Source organism: Ranitomeya imitator, chromosome 1 (assembly GCF_032444005.1).
Source record: "Ranitomeya imitator isolate aRanImi1 chromosome 1, aRanImi1.pri, whole genome shotgun sequence".
Taxonomy (NCBI): Eukaryota; Metazoa; Chordata; class Amphibia; order Anura; family Dendrobatidae; genus Ranitomeya; species Ranitomeya imitator.
The window spans coordinates 695,538,325-695,560,000 of NC_091282.1; the positions used below are offsets into that span (position 1 = coordinate 695,538,325).

Here is a 21,676-nt window from a genome sequence, read left to right on the forward strand (position 1 = left end):
GACAGGGAGGTCAGGGACCCATCAGATTAATGAGACCACCTTGACGATGGTTGATGGGCTCACACTATTTGGCCAAATTCTGTGTAAAACGTCTCAAATATTTTTCCTAATGTTCAAAAAGTCATTTTGCTATTCATATTTCATGTATTTCATATTCGACATGCTTTGGCACGATAGAGTGCAACTTTTTTTTTCCGTATATTATACATACATACACCGTATCTTCTATACAGTAAAGAATTCTAAATACGGCAATCATAATCTATAATTTGGCTAATTAATTACATAGATAATTCTCAGGGTGCACTATTAAAACACTAATTTCATCATTTACAAGTCCCATTCTCCTAAGGCGTGACCTACATTGAAATGAATAAAATGCCTAATAATGGGAGGCAGAATTCCTGGCTCTATGAGCTGTCCTGTGGGCGTTTCACCTTTGACATGAAAGTGCCTTCCTATTGTAATCATATGGTGATTGCAAACACAATACAGCTCTATTCACACAAGTCAGATTAGTTGCAGAATGTTCTATGACTGTTCCATAGGTTCAAGTTTAAAAATACTAATAAAAAAGTAACAGATCAATGCGCATAATGCCGAAACAGAATTGTGAAACAGCTTTTTAGTAGCAGAAAATGAATGTAAAAGGTAACCTGTCAGGACCACCAGCAGTTGTGTCTTTATTTAAATTGTATATGTAAATTCCCTGCCTAAAGGCCCCTTCACACTAAACGACGCTGCAGCGACCCAGACAACGATCCGGATCGCTGCAGCGTCGCTGTTTGGTCGCTGGAGAGCTGTCACACAGACAGCTCTCCAGCGACCAACTATGCCGGTAACCAGGGTAAACATCGGGTTACTAAGCGCAGGGCCGTGCTTAGTAACCCGATGTTTACCCTGGTTACCAGCGTAAAAGTAAAAAAAAAAAAAAACACTTCATACTTACCTTCCGCTGTCTGTCCCCGGCGCTGTGCTTCTCTGTACTGGCTGTGTGCGCCGGTCAGCCGGAAAGCAGAGCGGTGACATCACCGCTCTGCTTTCCGGCCGCTGTGCTCACAGTGAGTGCAGGAAAGCACAGCGCCGGGGACAGACAGCGGAAGGTAAGTATGAAGTGTTTGTTTTTTTTTACTTTTAGGATGGTATCCAGGGTAAACATCGGGTTACTAAGCGCGGCCCTGCGCTTAGTAACCCGATGTTTACCCTGGTTACCAGCGAAGACCTCGCTGAATCGGTGTCACACACGCCGATTCAGCGATGTCAGCGGGAGAGCCAGCGACCAAATAAAGTTCTAGCCTTCTAGCCCCGACCAACGACATCACAGCAGGATTCTGATCGCTGCTGCGTGTCAAACTGAACGATATCGCTAGCCAGGACGCTGCAACGTCACGGATCGCTAGCGATATCATTTAGTGTGAAGGTACCTTAAGGCCGGGGTCACACTTGCGAGTGCAATGCGAGAAACTTGCACCAGTCTCTGGCATCAATACCCGGTACTGCCGCCGGCACTCGGGACCTGCATATATTACTATGCAGCTGAGCGCGGCAGTATCGGGTATTGATGCCAGAGACTCCTGCAAGTTTCTCGCATTGCACTCGCAAGTGTGACCCCGGCCGTACAGTCACTTCATTGCATTGAACACAAAAAGATCTTCAGAAAAAGTAAATGAACCGTTTGACTAGTCGATGGAGCCTTCGTGTCCCCAGACTAGTCGACTTACATGGCATGTTATCACACACCTGTGGGCACAATAACACGAGTAACAAGCGCCAGTGTCATCGCCAGCACTATATAAACCTCGCGCATGCGCATGGCTTCTTTCTCTCACTACATTGAGCCTCTGAAGCGGAGTGTACGTGTCCGGGTGCAGAAGACTTCTTATTATGTGCAGTACCCCTCTCTGCAACCGGGACACACACTGCTTCAGAGGCTCAATGTAGTGAGATAGAAGCCATGTGCATGATCGAGGTTTGTATAGCGCTGGCGATGACGCCGGCCCTTGTAACTCGTGTTATCATGCCCACAGGGTGTGCCTTTCACACAGGAGTGTTCTGCTAATGACATTGCTACTTAGATCCAAATAAACACTGATTTACATGGACCAATTACTTGGTTCATATTTGTGATCATTGCCGCATCTTACCATGTCCACTTGGTTGTCATTTAATCCTCTTTCATGCAGACATAAATATCATTGCTGTCGGCAGCACATGCTCTTGTATAAAACAGGGGATGTGCTGCTGACAATTAAACAGTATGGGGGACAAATCATAGTGTCATACATGATGTTGGGGCAGAGAGCCTGATTTCAGCTATGTCACTTGCTCAGCAGTTTGCTGTAGTTTCAATACAATCAATATTTTATCAGCAGGTGATTATCACTGCAGGGCTAGGTGTCTTGTGCCTTGTAGTCAACTGTTCAGTGTAAATCAGCTCCCACCACTGATTGGCAGGTTGTCGACAATGTACACAGGAAGCAGCCAATCAGGGGTGTGGTAATATAGAGCTCAGCTTTCCGGGTCACTGCTATATTTTGAGCAGATAGAACAGGCATTTTATCAAAACTGCACCAAGCAGCCCAGTAAATGACACATTGCTGTTATCAGGATCTCTGCACCTACATCATACAGCTCTCAGATTCCACAGTAGAAACCTGCTGACATATTCCCTTTAAAACATGACCAAAGCACAAACGTGTAAAGCTTGTTTAGTTGTCTGATCTACAAACATGATTTTACCAAGAAATAATCAGGTGCAAGGGTTTATTCAGCCAAGATTATTAACAAATAGAAACCCCCATAGGTTTCTACCATTTTTTTTCAGGCTATAAGTTCTATATAGTCCGGATGCACCTGCTATGGCTGTGGATGGGGAGGATGGGGAGGTGGGGGAGCGGCAGAGCAGCTGGTAACAGGAGGCAAGAGATGGCGGCTGTGGCTAACTCCTGTGTCCACTGATTAAGAGAAATTAATATTAACTGCATTCCACTCCCATGGGCATGGAGGGCAGTGAATATACATTTTGCTTTAATAGCGTGCACAGTGTTAGCTGCAGGCTCCCTGCAGCTGCCAGCCTTTCGTGTGTCCCCGCTACTTAAGGCAATGAATATTCACTGCTCTCCACTCCCATGGGTGTGGAATGCAGTAAATATTCATTCCCTTTAGCAGCGGGCACACATGAACGCCTGGCAGCTGCAGGAAGCCTGCGGCTGTGGCTAACACTGTGCCCACTATTAAAGGGACTCTGTCACCTGAATTTGGAGGGAACAATCTTCAGCCATAGGGGCGGGGTTTTCGGGTGTTTGATTCACCCTTTCCTTACCCGCCGGCTGCATGCTGGCTGCAATATTGGATTGAAGTTCAATCTCTGTCCTCCGTAGTACACGCCTGCACAGTGCAATCTTGCCTTGCGCAGGCGTGTACTATGGAGGACAGAGAATGAACTTCAATATTGCAGCCAGCATGCAGCCGGTGGGTAAGGAAAGGGTGAATCAAACACCTGAAAACCCCGCCCCTATGGCTGAAGATTGTTCCCTCCAAATTCAGGTGACAGAGTCCCTTTAAAGACCAATGAGCATTTACTGCCCTCAACACACAGCCCTGGCTGGAGAGCAGTGAGTATTCCGGCAGTTGTTCTCGGCTTGTAAGCAGCGCATGATGTCACTGCCATGTGCTGCTTACAAGCATAAATTAGCTGCTGACATCAGAACAAGACGCTGCGAGGGAGCATAGGAAGGCAAGTATAAATGGCTTAGGTGTTGTTTTTTTTTAATGTTTTTCTAATGGGGGCCATGCCTACCAGGATAGGGATGAGGGGGATCATGCCTACCAGGATAGGGGATATTAGTACAGAATTTACCATATTTTTTGTTCCAATTTCCTCCTCTAAAACCTAGCTGTGTCTTATAGTCCAAAAATATGGTGTATGTGTATATGTATATATATATATATATATATATATATATATATATATATATATATATATATATATATATATATATATATATATATATATATATATATATATATATATTTCTGAAGATTTTGCAGTGGTCTCTTAATTTTTGCCAGAGCTATAGATATATACACTGCTCAACAAAAGTAAAGGGGACACTTAACAGAATATAACTCCAAGTAAATCAAACCTCTGTGAAATCAAACTTGTCCACTTAGGAAGCAACACTGTTTGACAATCAATTTCACATGCTGTTGTGCAAATGGAATAGACAACAGATGGAAATTATTATTGGCAATTATCAAGACACACTCAATAAAGGAGTGGTTCTGCAGGTGGGGACCACAGACCACATCTCCATACCAATGATGATGTTTTGGTCACTTTTGAATGTCGGTTGTGCTTTCACATTCGTGGTAGCATGAGACGGACTCTTCAGTCATGGCCAAATTTTTGAGAATGACACCAAAATTATATTTTCACATGATCTGCTGCCCTCTGGTTTTTATTAGTGTTTGTCTGATGCTTATATCACATACAGAAATATAATTGCAATCATATTATGAGTACCAATAGGTTATATTGACAGTTAGAATGATTTAATGCAGCAAGTCAATATTTGCAGTGTTGACCCTTCTTCTTCAAGACCTCTGCAATTCTCCCTGGCATGCTCTCAATCAACTTCTGGACCAAATCCTGACTGATAGTCCATTCTTGCATAATCAATGCTTGCATTTTGCCAGAATTTGTTGGTTTTTGTTTGTCCACCCGTCTCTTGATGATTGACCACAAGTTCTCAATGGGATTAAGATCTGGGGAGTTTCCAGGCCATGGACCCAAAATCTCTATGTTTTGTTCCATGAGCCATTTAGTTATCACCTTTGCTTTATGGCAAGGTGCTCCATCATGCTGGAAAAGGCATTGTTGGGCGCCAAACTGCTCTTGGACGGTTGGGAGAAGTTGCTCTTGGAGGATATTCTGGTACCATTCTTTATTCATGGCTGTGTTTTTAGGCAAGACTGTGAGTGAGCCGATTCCCTTGGCTGAGAAGCAACCCCACACATGAATGGTTTCAGGATGCTTTACAGTTGGCATGAGACAAGACTGGTGGTAGCGCTCACCTCTTCTTCTCCGAATAAGCTGTTTTCCAGATGTCCCAAACAATCGAAAAGGGATTCATCAGAGAAAATGACTTTGCCCCAGTCCTCAGCAGTCCACTCCCTGTACCTTTTGCAGAATATCAGGCGGTCCCTGATGTTTTTTCTGGAGAGAAGTGGCTTCTTTGCTGCCCTCCTTGAAACCAGGCCTTGCTCAAAGAGTCTCCGCCTCACAGTGCGTGCAGAAGCACTCACACCAGCCTGCTGCCATTCCTGAGCAAGCTCGGCACTGCTGGTAGTCCGATCCCGCAGCTGAAACAGTTTTAAGATACGGTCCTGGCGCTTGCTGGTCTTTCTTGGGCGCCCTGGAGCCTTTTTGACAACAATGGAAGCTCTCTCCTTGAAGTTCTTGATGATGCGATAGATTGTTAACTGAGGTGCAATCTTTGTAGCTGCGATACTCTTCCCTGTTAGGCCATTTTTGTGCAGTGCAATGATGGCTGCATATGTTTCTTTAGAGATAACCATGGTTAACTGAAGAGAAGCAATGATACCAAGCACCAGCCTCCTTTTAAAGTGTCCAGTGATGTAATTCTTACTTAATCATGACTGATTGATCGCCAGTCCTGTCCTCATCAACACCCACACCTGTGTTAATGGATCAATCACTAAAATGATGTTAGTTGCTCCTTTTAAGGCAGGACTGCAATGATGTTGAAATGTGTTTTGGGGGTTAAAGTTCATTTTCTGGGCAAATATTGACTTTGCAAGTACAGTAATTGCTGTTAAGCTGATCACTCTGACATTCAGGAGTATATGCAAATTGCCACTAGAAAAAATGAAGCAGTAGACTTTGGAAAAATTAATATTTGTCTCATTCTCAAAATGTTTGTCCATGACTGTACAACCCACACAAGTGGCTCAGGTAGTGTAGCTCTTCCAGGATGGCACATAAATGCGAGCCGTGGCAAGGTTTGCTGTATCTGTCAGCGTAGTGTCCAGAGGCTGGAGGCGCTACCAGGAGACAGGCCAGTACACCAGGAGATGTGAAGGGGGCCGTAGGAGGGCAACAACATAGCAGCAGGACCGCTACCTCAGCCTTTGTGCAAGGAGGAACAGGAGCACTGCCAGAGCCCTGCAAAATGACCTCCAGCAGGCCACAAATGTGCATGAGTTTGCACAAACCATTAGAAACCGACTCCATGAGGATGGTCTGAGTGCCCGACGTTCACACATGGGGGTTGTGCTCACAGCCCAACACTGTGCAGGACGCTTGGCATTTGCCACAGAACACCAGGATTGGCAAATTCGCCACTGGCGCCCTGTGCTCTTCATTGAAGAAAGCAGTTTCACACTGAGCACAAGTGACTGATGTGACAGAGTCTGGAGACGCCGTGGAGAGCGATCTGCAGTCTGCAACATCTTTCAGCATGACCGGTTTGGCAGGGGGTTAGTAATGGTGTGGGGTGCCATTTCTTTGGAGGGCTGCACAGCCCTTCATGTGCTCGCCAGAGGTAGCCTGACTGCCATTAGGTACAGAGATGAGATCCTTAGACCCCTTGTGAGAACATATGCTGGTGCGGTTGGCCCTGGGCTCCACCTAATGCAGGACAATGCCAGAACTCATGTGATGGAGAGTGTCAGCAGTTCCTGCAAGTTGAAGGCATTGAAGCTATGGACTGGCCCGCCCGTTCCACAGACCTGAATCTGATTGGACACATCTGGGACATCATGTCTCGCACCATCCACCAACATCACGTTGCACCACAGACTGTCCAGGAGTTGGCAGAAGCTTTAGTCCAGGTCTGGGAGGAGATCCCTCAGGAGACCATCTGCCTCCTCATCAGGAGCATGCCCAGGCATTGTAGGGAGGTCATACAGGCACGTAGAGGCCACACACTACTGAGCATCATTTCCTTGTCTTGAGGCATTTCCACTGAAGTTGGACCAGCCTGTAACTTCATTTTCCACTTTGATTTTGAGCATCATTCCAACTCCAGACCTCTGTGAGATATTAGTTGTGATTTACGTTGATCATTTTTAGGTTTGATCGTTCTCAACACATTCACTATGTAAAGGATAAAGATTTACAACTGGAATATTTAATTCAGCAATATCTAGGATGTGATATTTTAGTGTTCCCTTTTTTTTTTTTTTTTGAGCGCGCGTGCGTGTGTTTGTATACACACACAGTCAAATGCAAAGGTGAACCTAGTCTTAAATAAAAAAAAATAGGCACTTTTTTTTTTTTTTTTTTTTTTTTTACATAAGAATAAAGTTACACCAAGCTGTAAGGCTGCCATCACACTAGCAGTATTTGGTCAGTATTTTACATCAGTATTTGTAAGCCAAAACCAGGAGTGGAACAATTAGAGGAAAAGTATAATAGAATCATATGCACCACTTCTGCATTTATCACCCACTCCTGGTTTTGGCTTGCAAATACTGATGTAAAATACTGAACAAATACTGATAGAGTGAAGGCAGCCTAAGAATGAGAAAGCCAAGAACTGCTCACACCACTTTAATGCAGGTTAATTAAGAATTGATCAATTATTTGTAATGATTTTCCAGAAGGACGTCTTGTGATTCCTGAAACAATTGTCGGAGTTGGACTATTTTTACCCTGAACACTCCGTTGCTTCATCCTTGGCGATGACACACAAACATAACTATAAACTAAAGTGAACATGACAAGAGATTGTAGGTCAGAGGACAGACAATTGGCATTTGTCCCGTGGGCTTGGCTCTGTGCAGAACTGTTTGCAATGCAAATCAGCAAGAGTGTCCTGCAAATGTAACTTTACACAATAACCACAGCTCTACATAGGCCAAGACTAATGACATGCTGCACTAAGGGAGTCTGACAGTTGCTTTTTGATGCATAACCTATATCCTCATGGCAATAAAATATAATTATTTTACTCCAGTCAGCTCCACCCAAGTCACAGTGCAGAGTCACGAACTGGTGTGTGGCAAATGTGATAAAGGAGACCCATACCTACCTGCTGAAAGTTTTGCTGCAACACATTATAATAATTCACATTTCACTACATGAACTGTACGATGCTCAGGTATGTGGAGCTCATACATTATAGGCAGTGGCGTACCGCCAATGGCAGCAGGCGATGCAGCCACTATGGGGCCAGGAAGCTATGGGGGCCCCAGTGGCAGTATCAGCACTGCCCCCCTCCCCTCCTGTTATTGCACATTCAACTGTAATGGCATCCTGGGATGGTGATACAGTTGAAAGTAATGAGAGAGGGAGCCGTCAGGGTTCCTCTCACGTCATTCCTCCTCAGCGTCACTACACGACGCCCACTGCACTGAAATGTGCGGACGCTCCAGAAGACTGAAGCAGCGAGGGAACGGAGGAGGAGAGGTGAGCAATGTATATATTTTTTTAAAGACAGTGAGTACATTGTGCTGGCCATTATGCTATATGGAGGACTATTGTCACGTTCGCGCCCAGACTGGTTGGCGCGGGCGTGCGGCCCCACTGGACCACAGACCAAACTTCCCTGGAAGGGGCTTAACTAAGTAGCTTCCTAGGTGTTCGCTGGAGCCTCTGATGGTGAGGTCAGACTTGTGCAATAGGAAGCTACCAGGTACCACTCCAGGGTGATGTCTGGCTGTGGCTGCTGATCCCAACGGGGAATGGAACATAGACAGGCAAGCGGGCACGGCTGGCACTCTGGCAGACAGGTGGGCACGGCTGGGACACAGGCAGACAGACTGGTACAACAGAGACAATGGCAGGCAGGTGGGCAGGGCTGGCTCTCTGGTAGGCAGGCGGGTACGGCTGGCTCTGGTAGGCAGGCAGGCACGGCTGTCTCTCTGGCAGGACAGGCGGGCATGGCTAGCTTTCTGGCAGGACAGGCGGGCATGGCTGGCTCTCTGGCAGGACAGGCGGGCACGGCTGGTACACTGGAAGAACCGGTAGGGACCGGTCTGCAGACAGGTAAGAACCTGTTCAGACAGGAGGACTTAAGAAAAGATAGAGGAAGACCGCGAGAGCAGATGCAGAGCGAAAGCACAGGAGCTAGAGCCAATAACAGAGATGCCGGAGGCGGAGCCAAAAGCAAGAGGCAGAGCCAAGTGCAGAAACACAGGAGGCAGAGCCAAAATCAAGAGGCGGAGCCAAGAGCTGGAGGTAGAGCCAAGTGCAGAAACGCAGGAGGCGGAGCCAAGAGCTGGAGGCAGAGCCAAGTGCAGAAACGCAGGAGGCGGAGCCAAGAGCTGGAGGCAGAGCCAAGTGCAGAAATGCAGGAGGCGGAGCCAAGAGCTAGAGACAGAGCCAAGTGCAGAAACGCAGGAAGCGGAGCCAAGAGCAGGAGAGGTAGAACCGCAAAGAGCGGAGCCAGGTAGAACCGCAAGGAGCGAAGCGGCAGAGCGAAGCCACAGAGTGCAGAGCAAAGTCACTGAGAGCAAAGCCACAGAGTGCAAAGCTGAGAGCAGAGCAAAGTCAGAGTGCAGAGCAGAGAGCAAAGCCACAGAGTGCAGAGCAAGGTAATAGAATGTAGAGCAAGGAGAAAAGCAAGGTCGCAGAGAGTGGAGCCGAAAGCAGAGCAAAGCAAGACACAGAACACACAGAAGGAAAAAGGAAATCAAGACAGGGATATAAACAAACACAGGAACAGGACTTGACTAAGACAGAGTCAGGAACGAGACAAGGCACAGAGACATGGACACAAGCCAGGGTACGACGCCCCTCTGGGTGGCAGACATAGGCCAGGGTACTAAGCCCCACTGGGTGGCTACACAGGACACAGACCAGAGTACAACACCCCCTGGGTGGCAGAACACGAGTCACAGAAACATGGCCTGGCACTTCAGCAACTAAGAACTGACTGAAGGAGTAAGTTGTACAGGCCCCCACCAATGGGTGAGGATGTCTTAAATACAGGAAGCCTCATGGCGATTGGCCAGGGACAACTTAGGAAGGTGCACACAGTCTCTATAAGAAACAAGAGTTACTGGCGCTGCCCCCCTATGCACGCAGACATGAGGCAGCATGGAGCTAGCAGCAGAGAGAAGTCACCACAAGGCCCAGAGAAGTAAGTGAGTTTGAGTGTAATGCAGTGGGTGGGGGATGGGAGGCCATGCAGTGATGCCAGCAGAGTTGTTACAACTATGAGGAGGGCATTGTGCTATATGGAGGACTGTGGGACGTGCATTATGCTATATGGAGGACTATGGAGAGGGCAGCAAATTTACTGTCCTGATTTTCCAGGCAGAATATGCACAGCATATTCAGCTATATTCACATATACAGAAAATGAAACAGATTTTTCTCTGCATAAGGCCTCATTTAGATGTCCGATTTTCACGAACAGCACTTGTACCTGTGATAATCTATGGGGCTATTCATACGTTTAGGATTTTTCGTGGACGGAGCAGTCCATGAAAAATTGTGGAGCCATGTCCTATTTGATCTAAGAGTTGAATCAAAATCAGCATTGGAAGTCTGAGTTCATGAAAAAAAAACAAAACAAAAAACTGTCCGAGTGCAATCTGATGTTCAAGGACTGTCACATAGGGGAAGGTGGAGAATGTTTTTTTTTTCTCCACGTACTAGAAAAGCGGATGACACTCGGACCACACTGTGATCAAAATATTTGGTCCTTTTTTCTCGTATGTGAGAAAAACTAACATCTGAATGAGGCCAAAGAGGATCCGCAGCATTTCCGCAGCTGCGGATCCGCAGCAGTTTCCCATGAGTTTACCGTACAATGTAACCCTATGGGAAACAAAAAAACGCTGTGCACATGCTGTGGAAAAAAACGCGCGGAAACGCAGCGGTTTACATTCTGCAGCATGTCACTTTCTGCGGATTCCGCAGCGGTTTTACAACTGCTCCAATAGAAATCCGCAGTTGTAAAACCGCAATAAAAACCACGGTAAATCCACAATAAATCCGCAGCGGTTTTCCACTGCGGATTTATCAAATCTGCTGAAATCTGCTGCGGAAAAATCTGCAGTAGACCAGAATACGTGTGCACAAGAGTGTGTGTGCATGTTGCTGGTACTGGAAAACGCACTGTGGGTTTTTTTTTTTTGTGCGATCGTGTTTGCTGCTGAATGCAGCATGTGAACAAATCCGAACAGTTGCTGCATTTTACAGTGTTCGCAAAACATATGGGATTAAGAAATCTCATGCACATGCTGCAAAATATATCTGCAGCAGAAATTGAGAAGAGCTGTAGGTTTTAGATCCACAACGTCATTTTTTTGCTGAGGCTTAAAGTGCAAATTTCACCTTTTGCAAAGTAAAGAGTGAAATGTGCGACTCCCCACTCCTTCTTTGCCAGGGTATCTGGATACATCGCTTTAGGTATCAATATTGAGGATTCTTGAACTGCTCAATGAATGTTAACCATTTTACAGGTGTAAAAAAAAACAAAATAAAAACACCATAGTGAATGAACTAGGGCCTTATAACCATTGTTCTGCAGTACCTGGCAGCGCCTGCTACATACTGTGCTTTGAAGCTGTATATTTGGCAGCTCTTGGGAGGAATGAAAAGCTGTTTGAGGTCGGACCACCACCAGTCTAAAGGCCCCGTCACACTAAGCGACGCTAAAGCGATCCCGACAACAATACGACCTGTCAGGGATCATTGCTGCGTCGCTATGTGGTCGCTGGTGAGATGTCAAACAGTGAGATCTTCCCAACGACGCAGCAGCGATGTGGCGACCTGTACAACGATGTCGTTGGTCATTGCGACCCTGTCACATGGCAGCTATTATGACGATTCAGACCTCGATGAGGGACGTCCTGTGTGACGTTGTAGTCACACAGGCGTGCATTTGCGTTGCCTTTTCCGCGCCCATTCAGTTCCGATTGGTGGTCGCTACTGCGTTCTGATTGGTGGCGGCCTTGCCTTATGAGGCAACCCAATAGCCCTTCCGTCCTTTGTTCCTGACCGCGTGGTGGTTTGCAGATCGTTGTAGAGTTCTCCGGCCTGCGACTCCTCTTCGATTTATCTATTCTTCAACGGTTCTTCTGACACCTAGGACGGAAGCGCTACTATGTCGCCTTCTGTTGAAGGCATGACCGCCAATCAGAACGCAGTAGCGACCACCAATCGGAGCGGAGGGGTGCGGAAAAGGCAACGCAAATGCACGCCTATGTGTCGGTGTCTGAGTCGTCAACGAGGTCGTTGGTAAGGTGTCAAACATAGCGATGTGTGCTACCCAGCAGGACCTCAACGATCAAAAAAAGGTCCAGGCCATTCCGACACGACCAGCGATCTCACAGCAGGGGCCTGGTCGCTGCTACGTGTCAAACATAGCGAGATCGCTACTGAGGTCGCTGTTGCGTCACAAAACTTGTGACTCAGCAGCGATCTCGCTAGCGACCTCGCTTAGCGTGAAGGTACTTTAAGTGACTGGAAAATCCCTTTGAGGCTGTGTGCACATTTTGAGATTTTGCAGTGCAGATTTGTCACCAAACCTGAGAGGTTTCTTGATGCCAGCAAAGCGAATGGTCTCATGCACACATCACTCTTCTGCTAAACCGAGCATTAATTGTGCTGTACATAACCTAGTTGTAATATACTATATTGTATGTTGAAATGTGATCTTTGGACTGCAGGAAAGGACAGCATTGTTGGTCTGGTTACACATCTACACCACCCGGGTCCAGTGCTTATAGAAAGGAACATATTGTACCAGTGGCAATGGATTTAAAATGACCTATAAAGCGAATGTGAATTCATCTCACTTTGTTCATTAGTAGTGATGAGCGAATATACTCGTTACTCGAGATTTCTTGAGCACGCTCGGGGTCCTATTATTTTTTTTTTTTTTAGTGCTCGGAGATTTCGTTTTCCTCACCTCAGCTGAATGATTTACATCTGTTAGCCAGCTTGATTACATGTGGTGATTCCCTAACAACTAGCAACCCCCACATGTACTTATGCTGGCTCGTAGATGTAAATCATTCAGTTGCGGCAAGAAAAACTAAATCTATGAGCACAAAAAAATACTCGGAGGTCCCCCGAGCGTGCTCGAGAAATCTCGAGTAAGGAGTATATTCGCTCATCACTATTCATTAGTTTTGTATTTTTTTTTTTTTTTTAATGCAATACCAAGAAGATTGATCCAATATGTTTCTCTCTACTGGTAATGCCCCCTTTCATATAAAATAATGTTCAGTGAGCTCTATATCCAGCCCGTAGATCTTAGCAGCTCATTTACGGTACATAAAAAGAAAAACGTGGATTTTTCTGGAATAACATATCGGATCACAGATTTCAAGGAATCGTTTAATTCAGCTTCCTACACCTAAATGCCCATATAGATGGTTGATCCTACTGACAGATTCCCTTTAAATTTAGTGTTCAAGGAAAAGTCCTTTCCCCAATACCCCTTAAAATATACTATACATTTACAACTATAGCCATAAGGTGCCCCAGACATCTGACACTGCTTATCTTCCAGATTTTATCAATTGATTGAGTTGGATAAGACAAACAAACGCACCTGATCTTTGTGTCTCCTAAAAGCAGACATCATAACATCATAAGACAGTCAGACGGCCCCTTACAAAATAAATAGTTTGCTGATCCTGCAGAGATCCGAGATCCTGCATACAAAACACTTAAACCATAGGCATCAAAGCTGCTCAGACAAAGTATTTAAGTTACGTTCAAATAATAGGCAATAATTGTTTAATTAACGGTTATGTATCATAGCTATAAAGTCCGGTCAGTGGATGGAAAGGTTCATACAATTTGCCAAACTCATTACAAGAAATTAATCTTAAAGGATTATGCTATATAGAGACATTGGCATGTCATGGATCAGTCTTGGTCTCCTGATGTGGACTCCCCAGCTTCATAGGCAATAGTGATGAGAAAACGTGCTGGGATAAGGTGTTATCTGAGCATGCTCGGGTGCTAACAGAGTGCCTTCAGTGTGCTCGAAAAATATTTTCGAGACCCCGTAGCTGCAGGTCTCACAGCTGTTCAACAGCCACAACATATACCGGGATTGCTTGTGTTGTAGATGCGGGGAGTCGATCATTTTTGAGCATGTTGAAGACTCTCAGCACCCAATCACGCTCCGATAACGCCTCATGCCAGCACGCTCGCTCATCAGTAGACATACATGGGGGTGTTGAGTTCGGTTGGGGCAGAACGGCCCACACTGCAACACACGGATGTGTGAATCAGGTTGAAGCCGTGATCTGCAGCGCTCACGTGCCGTTGTTGTTTTCAAACTACCTATTCCACAAAAAATTATTTGATTTTGCAGAGAGAACGGCCAGCAAAACTGCACGACCATAACAATTTATCATGAGATAATTGAGAGATTAATCAGATAATGGTAATTTAGAAACCACAGAGGCACCCAGCCTTACTATAATGCCAGACACACACGGGCCCACGGACCGGCCGCAGGTCTGCTATCCCAAAATCCACAGTCTCATTCAGACCTCTGGTTTTATCCATTTTTGTTTCCCTCCCCCAAGGATACAACACAAACCCATTATAATCTATGGTCCGATTCGTTTTTTTTTTTCTTTTTTTTTTTTTTTGTAGGGCTTGTTTCCATTTGCGTGAAACACGTCCGTGTCTCGCATGTGGAAACGAAGCTCTGGTGCCGGCACTCCGGAGTGGAGCGTGCGGCCGCATAGCAACACATGGAGCTGCACGCTCCGCTCCGGAGTGCCGGCACTAGAGCTTCGTTTCCACATGCGAGACACGGACGTGTTTCTCGCAAATGGAAAAGAGCCCTTAGACTGTGTCTGTGCAAAACTCACGGAGACATGCCTTTTTTTTCCCCCCAGTATCACAGATGAAAAAAGGGCCAATACAAGGCTATGGATCAGCGAAAAACACATACTGCACACGGATGGCATCGGTACAGTCAGTGTGCTCTACATTAAACATTGTAAAGTATTGGAGAAGCTGTCACTTATTTATCCAATCAGTGAAAAAAAACACGCTGGTAAAAAGGAGGAACACTGATGACACACGGTACCGTTTTTTTATCTGCATGTACATGATTAAACATGGACGTGTGAATGAGGCTTTAGACATATTACACTGTTGAGTTAGGCCGGCATCACACTAGGCGTAAGTAAATACGGTCCGTTTTTTTACGGCTGTAATACGCAGTAATTGTCCCAAAACACTGATCTGTATTCAATGCGAGGATGCAATTTTTACACACAAATTTATCCGTGTGTCATCCGTATGACGTTTCCGCCCCCCCCCCCCCCTCGCACTATATAGCAGAGCTCACATAGTATATAACACAGAGATGTATGTAACACAGCCCATGTAGTATGGCAGCTTTCTGGAGACTGTCCCTGGCCCGTCCATCCATGAGAGTAGCAGATGTACGGCCGGTGGTGAGAGCGGCGGAGGCGCCATCTCCAGCAGTGCAGGAGCAGCACACGGCCCGCGCATAACAATAACAGGACACGTGTGTAGTTGACGGAGGGGCCGAGGGCCCGGCCGGGAGTGTGGCTCACACGGGGCGCCCTACAGAACTCCACAGTGCCGGCACATGGGCTGGCTCCGAAGAGCTGTTCACGTGCGGGGTGATAGTCCGCCCTTCTTGTAGTCCGGCACAGAGGCTGTTGCTGGCGCAGGACATAGTGGCTGCTCCCGGTAGTGTGCGGAGCCTCGGGCACAGGTCAGATGATGGCGGCTGCTGTGATCTCCCCGTTGTATTTCCATGTCCCGCATTGTGAGCGCTCGCTGCTTCCTCCCCATTATAACCTGGTGCACCATGTGCGGGTCATGTGTCAGCAGGGGGCACTGACAGGAGGGGAGTAGGGAGGGGCCAATTCGTGCCACTTGTTAGCCGTGACTGGAGGGGATTAAGGAGCGGGCGCCGGGCACTGACTGCAGGGGAGTAGGGAGGGACTAATCGGACTGTGCCCGTTGCCGATTGGTCGCTGCAGCCATGACAGGCAGCTGGCGAGATCAATCAGCAACGCAGGATTTCCGTTACGGAAGTTGAGGACAGAAATACGGAAGTACCCCTTAGACATATATATCTATATATATATATTTTATATAATCTCTATTCTATGTGTACACATTTCTTCTACCTATTCTATTGTAAGCTGTCAGTGTGATTTTACTGTACACCGCACTGAATTGCCAGCTTTTCTATAGAACACCGCTGCGTATTTCTTGCAAGTCACATGCATAGTCCGTGTGTAATCCGTAATATTCTCGCCCCCATAGACTTTCATTGGCGTATTTTTTGCGCAATACGCTGACAAACGCAGCATGCTGCGATTTTCTACGCCCGTAACATACTGTATATTACGGATGCGTAATATACGGCAGATAGGAGCTGCCCCATAGAGGATCATTGGGCCGTGTGCAATGCGTATTTTCTTGACGTATTTTCTGCGCTCATACGTCCGTAAGACTCGCTAGTGTGATGCCGGCCTTAGAGTTCATGCACGCAGGGCTGTGGAGTCGGAGTCATGGAGTCAGAGTCCATTTTCATGGAGTCAGTCATGGAAATTGAGGAGTTGGAGGTTTGGCTAAGGCTACTTTCACTCTTGAGGTTTTTTTTTAATCCGCCATAATCTGTCGTTTTGGGCAAAAAACGGATCCTGCAAATGTGCCCGCAGGATGCGTTTTTTGCCCATTGACTTGTATTGCCAACGGATCGCATCCATTGTGCACTGGATGCGTCTTGTTTTGGTGGACTGTTGGCACGAAAAAAAACGTTCAAGGTAACGTTTTTTCGTATGTCGCGTCCGCCAATTTATACGGCGCATGCGCGGCCAGAACTCCGCCCCCTCCTCCCCAGACTTTAGAATGGGCAGCAGATGCGTTGAAAGAATGCATCCGCTGCCCACGTCGTGCATAATTTTCACAACGTGCGTTGGGCCGACACTTAGCGACGGACCCGTACTGACACAAGTGTGAAAGAAGCCTTAGGCCTCTTTCACATTTTCCTCTTTCAGCATCCGTCACAATCCGTTGATTTTTGAGAATGCAGGATTCTGCATCTTCCCATAGACTTGTATTTGCGACGGATGGCCATCCGTCCTGCACTGGATCCTGCGTAAAAAAACGTTCAGAGGAATGTTTTTTTCTGCACGTCAGAAAATCGGTCAGCAACGCATCCTGCGCTGCTCGTCACTGCGCGGGAATGCCGGTAGGTGAGAATACTGCGGTTTTGTGTTGTGTATGCGTTTTTGCAGTGGAAAACTGCTGTGAAGACGCATACACAACAGGTGCACATAGCGTCGACGGGTCCGTCAGAAAGATGGGCCCAGTGCACACGTTTTCCACAATCTGCACAGGATCCGTCATTTTAACGTCTTGACGGATCCTGTGCAGATTTGTAAGATCGAAGTGTGAAAGAAGCCTTAGTCTAGGTTCAGATTGCATTAGGGCAATCCGTTTAGCGCTAAGCGGTAGCAAATTGCGCTAACGCAATGTCTTTTTCGGGGTCGCGTTTAACGTCCGCGCTCTCGCAGATCCCCGATCTGCGAGAGCGGGGAACGGACCTCTCGCAGCAAGCAGTGTCCGAGGCGCGTCACAAAACACCGGCACATCGCTAGCGCGTGCCGAAAATGGCACGCGCTAGCGATGCGCGTTCCCATTGCTGCCAATGGGTGCGCTAACGGACGCGTTGCACGGTGTTAATTTCGTCGTGCAACACTGTTCGTTAGCGCGGTCCCATTAACGCAATGTGAACCTAGCCTTACTGACTCCACAGCCCTGCAGGCATGGGTGAATCCGACCAAAGGACACTGTCCAGGAAAAGAAAACTATGAACGCTTTCTTGCCAAACAGTGCCACACCTGTCCACAGGTTGCATGTGGTATTGTAGCTCAGCCTCATTAACGTGGCATCATTCATGGAAGAATACAGTGCATTTTATGTTAATTAAAAAAAAAAAAGTTTTGCCATAAAGGCTCTCGAAATGTCTATGTATGTAGAATAGGTTGTCCGTTAGCAACATATTTACGCCATTTGTTTACTTGAAAACGTCAGAATGTTTCTTCAACTTTTGGCTTTGTCGTAGTAAAAGGCTAAACTCCTACAATGAGTTTTTTTCATGTTGCAGATTTTCAAAAACGCATTGTGGGAACATAGCCCAATAATATGCCATCATGCATGCATGCACAGTACGTACACGGCAAAAATATTGGCGGTGGGACAAGTCGTAATTCAGTGTTTCTAACGACACGGACCCTTTATATCATTTTTGGTGCTGCACATTGACACGATACCCGATGACATAATACACAGTTATGGGAAGCCATAAAGTAATAATAACGCAATAAACAAACCTTTGGGAGCTCCAGTGTCATCCTCAGTACTTATTCTGCTGGCACTTTGGCTGTTTGGGCGCCCTCCTGCCCCGTGAGCTGCAGGCACCGGACCAGCTGCCCCTGTCAACTGCACTGTGCAAACTCCACACAAGCTGAAACAATTTAGGACAACAGAGTAAATAGCAAATCCCTTTAAAAAAAATAAAAAATGTTTTAAAATAATACAACAAAAAACATAAAATCTATGACCAGGCAGCCAAAGGGGCGCACAACTGTGGCCCAGACCCTGAGCGACTTCTAGCAGAGATCTCAGCAGCCAATAACTCCCAGTCCATAAAAAAAAATTGTTTTCTAACTTTGTGTAACTCCATAGTCGTCACTTCCTCGTATTCGGTGCTCGCCTTCCCCCTCCTCCTGTGCTAAAATGAAAGCACAGGAATCTGCGTGCTGCAGGCATTGCCCTGACTTGCAGACACTGTAACAGGAGAGGATGGCCCTTCTGTCACCGCTGCAGGCAGGCGAATACGCTTGTAGGAAGGGCGGACAGGTTATTGCGAAGTTTGGTTTAAAAGTAAAAAGTTAGATGAACTTAAAAATAAATAAACTTACAGGAAGCTGTGCAAGTACATTATAAGGGCCACTTGCCTTCCAATGGGAGTATCATGCAATAGGGGCATGTTCACACATATAGGTTGTCTGCAGAAAACCTATATGTATCCATAGAGGAATCCGCAGAGGTAAATCGGCGCCACAAAACTGAGAATTTAAGGCTATGTGCACACGTTGCGGATTAGGCTTAGGAATTTCAGGTGCGGATTCTGCCTCTCCTGGCAGAAAACGCACCTGCGGATTTGTCGCGTTTTATGTGTGGTTCCGCAGCGTTTTTTTGTGTGTTTTTGCAGCGTTTTTTACCCCTGCGGTTTTCTATAATGGAATGGGTACAAAAACGCTGCAGATTCACAAAAAAGTAGTGACATGCTACTTCATTTAAACCGCAGTGTTTCCGCAGCGGATTTTCCGCAAAGTGTGCACAGCATTTTTTTCTGTCATTGATTTACATTGTACTGTAAATCACTTGCGGATCTTCAGCGTTTCTGCACTGCAAAAAACGCTGCGGATCCGCAGGAAATTGTCAACGTGTGCAGATACCCTAAGGGGATATTCACAAGCACTAGATCAGCTGTAGTTTTCCCAAGCATTTTAATGCCACTTGTATAAATTCAGTTTGTTGCTGACCCAGTTCTCCCCCCCAGAAATAATATAAAAAAATCTGATTAGTTAAAATAAATGAAAGTTACAAAATTGTCATCATCCTATCGTCGAACAAATATGATCTTACCTTTATGTTCACAGGGAAGGGGGGGTTGGGTGTTTTTATACTGTATATTGCAGATTTCCTATCCAAATTTTCCTGGCAGAAAATTAGCAGAGTATTACAGCTTCAGGAAAGTGGATGTCATTCTAAAGCGGGTCTTTCACTGGATTTTTTAACGTAATACCGCCTCAAATTGTCACTGCTCCACTGCTTATTGAACAGTTTTTATTTTTATTCCGTGGAGCTCCATTCCTAAAGTTATGTCCCCCCAGTAATTATGGTTCAAGTTTTTTTTTTTTTTTTTCTTTCAACCAAGTGGGCGTGTACCAAAGATCTCCTTTGTGACCATTTGCTTTTTCTCCTCTGAGGCTACAGGCTAATCAAAACATGGTCGCACCCACAAAGAGGTTCTGTGGTATACACCCAGTCGGCTGAAGGGAAAAAGTGCACCATTATTTTGGGGTTGAGGTGGGTACATAACTTTGGAACAGATAGTACTCTGCTTATAAAAAAATAAATAAAATAAAATAAAAAAAAATTAAAATCCTGTTAGATCAAATAGTTGACATCCAGCGCCTCTTTGGACGAAGGATCCCAGGAAATCCAAGGTTTCTTAAAACATCTATTTATTTCTTCATATTAAAAACGGGTAATAAAAAGGGTCAGTGAGTGTATCCAAACTGCCTGACCTTTTTTGTTACCCATTTTTAAAATGAAGAAAGATGTTTTAAGAAACCTTGGATTTCCTGGGATGATTCGTCCAAAGAGGCGCTGGATGTCAACTATTTGATGCACATCAACCTTCACCCAGTGGATCCGTGCAGCCAGGAGGACATATTAACCAGAGGAGGAGGTGAGCTGACAATCTAACCCTTCTATATAATTTCAAAACACTGTTTTTCAGTGATTACTTTGTATCTCCGTTCATGCTGTACCCACACACAAATTATACACCATTTGAAAGGTAAACTGCTGAAGCCTGTGACTGTCTGCAGTGGTCAGGGACTGGAAAGGCATGTCAGCGGATGTTTCTCTGTATGTTGCTGTAAGGGGTGATTATTTGTACACTATAGGGACCAAGAGAAGGAACCATCCAACCTGAGGCCGATAAGAATAAAATCTTGGATATTCTTGGTCCAGGTCTACACTGAGGGCACCTGTGCGGACGCCATGCCACGGTTATTGCCCTGAGGTGTCCTGTAATTGCTGTGCACCTCCAATGTGGAGCTCCATTGTAATAGTGCCTTCTTCCACCCATGGTGAGACTTGCTGCACAATTACTACTTACAAATTACGTATAGACAGACGGCACAGATTTCAATCAGTCAATGCCAGTCCATGGTGGTCCGATTGTGACCATGATGTCTGTACACAGAGCACCTTCCATCGGGTCTGCCTTACAAGTTTCTTTCCCCTTGCATTTTTGTTGCTGTTCACAGGCTTGCATTATAAGCAGTGCACAAGCCCACGCCAACCTCCCACTTCTTTTCCGAGGATGTTACTGCAAGCTGCTCTATACTTTCCCCTTTATTAAGTTCTCAAATACAAGAGCTGCAATGGAGGGGCTGAGAACTCCACAAGAAAATCTGCTGCCTGCAGCCACTAGGGGGAGCAGTGACCAATAACTATACACTTTTAGGGGCTCTATAGCTTTATGTTATGGTCATAAAAACTAATGCAAAAATATATACATGATATATTCTTGTCAGTGGGACTGAAAGAAAAACAGTTTAACTTTCTCCAGAAGTTAAAGGGAACCTGTCACCCCGTTTTTTTCAGATTGAGATAAAAATACTGTTAAATAGGGCCTGCGCTGTGCGTTACAATAGTGTTTGTAGTGTACCCTGATTCCCCACCTATGCTGCGAAATACATTACCAAAGTCGCCGTTTTCGCCTGTCAATCAGGCTGGTCAGGTCAGGTGGGCGTGGTGACATCGCTGTTTCTTCCCCAGCTTTCCGTTGGTGGCGTAGTGGTGTGCACATGTCCAAGTGCCGAATCCACTGCGCGCAGGTGAAGAAAAAGCGTGCGATCTGCGCTATTA

General features: G+C 46.0%; 2 protein-coding genes across 2 annotated transcripts in view; one reads left to right on the plus strand and one right to left on the minus strand.

Annotated features, from left to right (window-relative positions):
- MIDEAS (mitotic deacetylase associated SANT domain protein) overlaps window positions 1–18,710 on the minus strand; it is a 117,328-nt gene extending 98,618 nt beyond the window's left edge. The window contains exon 1 of the mRNA XM_069730764.1: window positions 18,337–18,710. The gene's annotated coding sequence lies outside the window, so the exon portion shown is untranslated. The remainder of the gene's footprint in view (window positions 1–18,336) is intronic.
- The window catches only part of PTGR2 (prostaglandin reductase 2), a 67,590-nt gene continuing 54,329 nt past the window's right edge, over window positions 8,416–21,676 (plus strand). The window contains exon 1 of the mRNA XM_069730806.1: window positions 8,416–8,434. The gene's annotated coding sequence lies outside the window, so the exon portion shown is untranslated. The remainder of the gene's footprint in view (window positions 8,435–21,676) is intronic.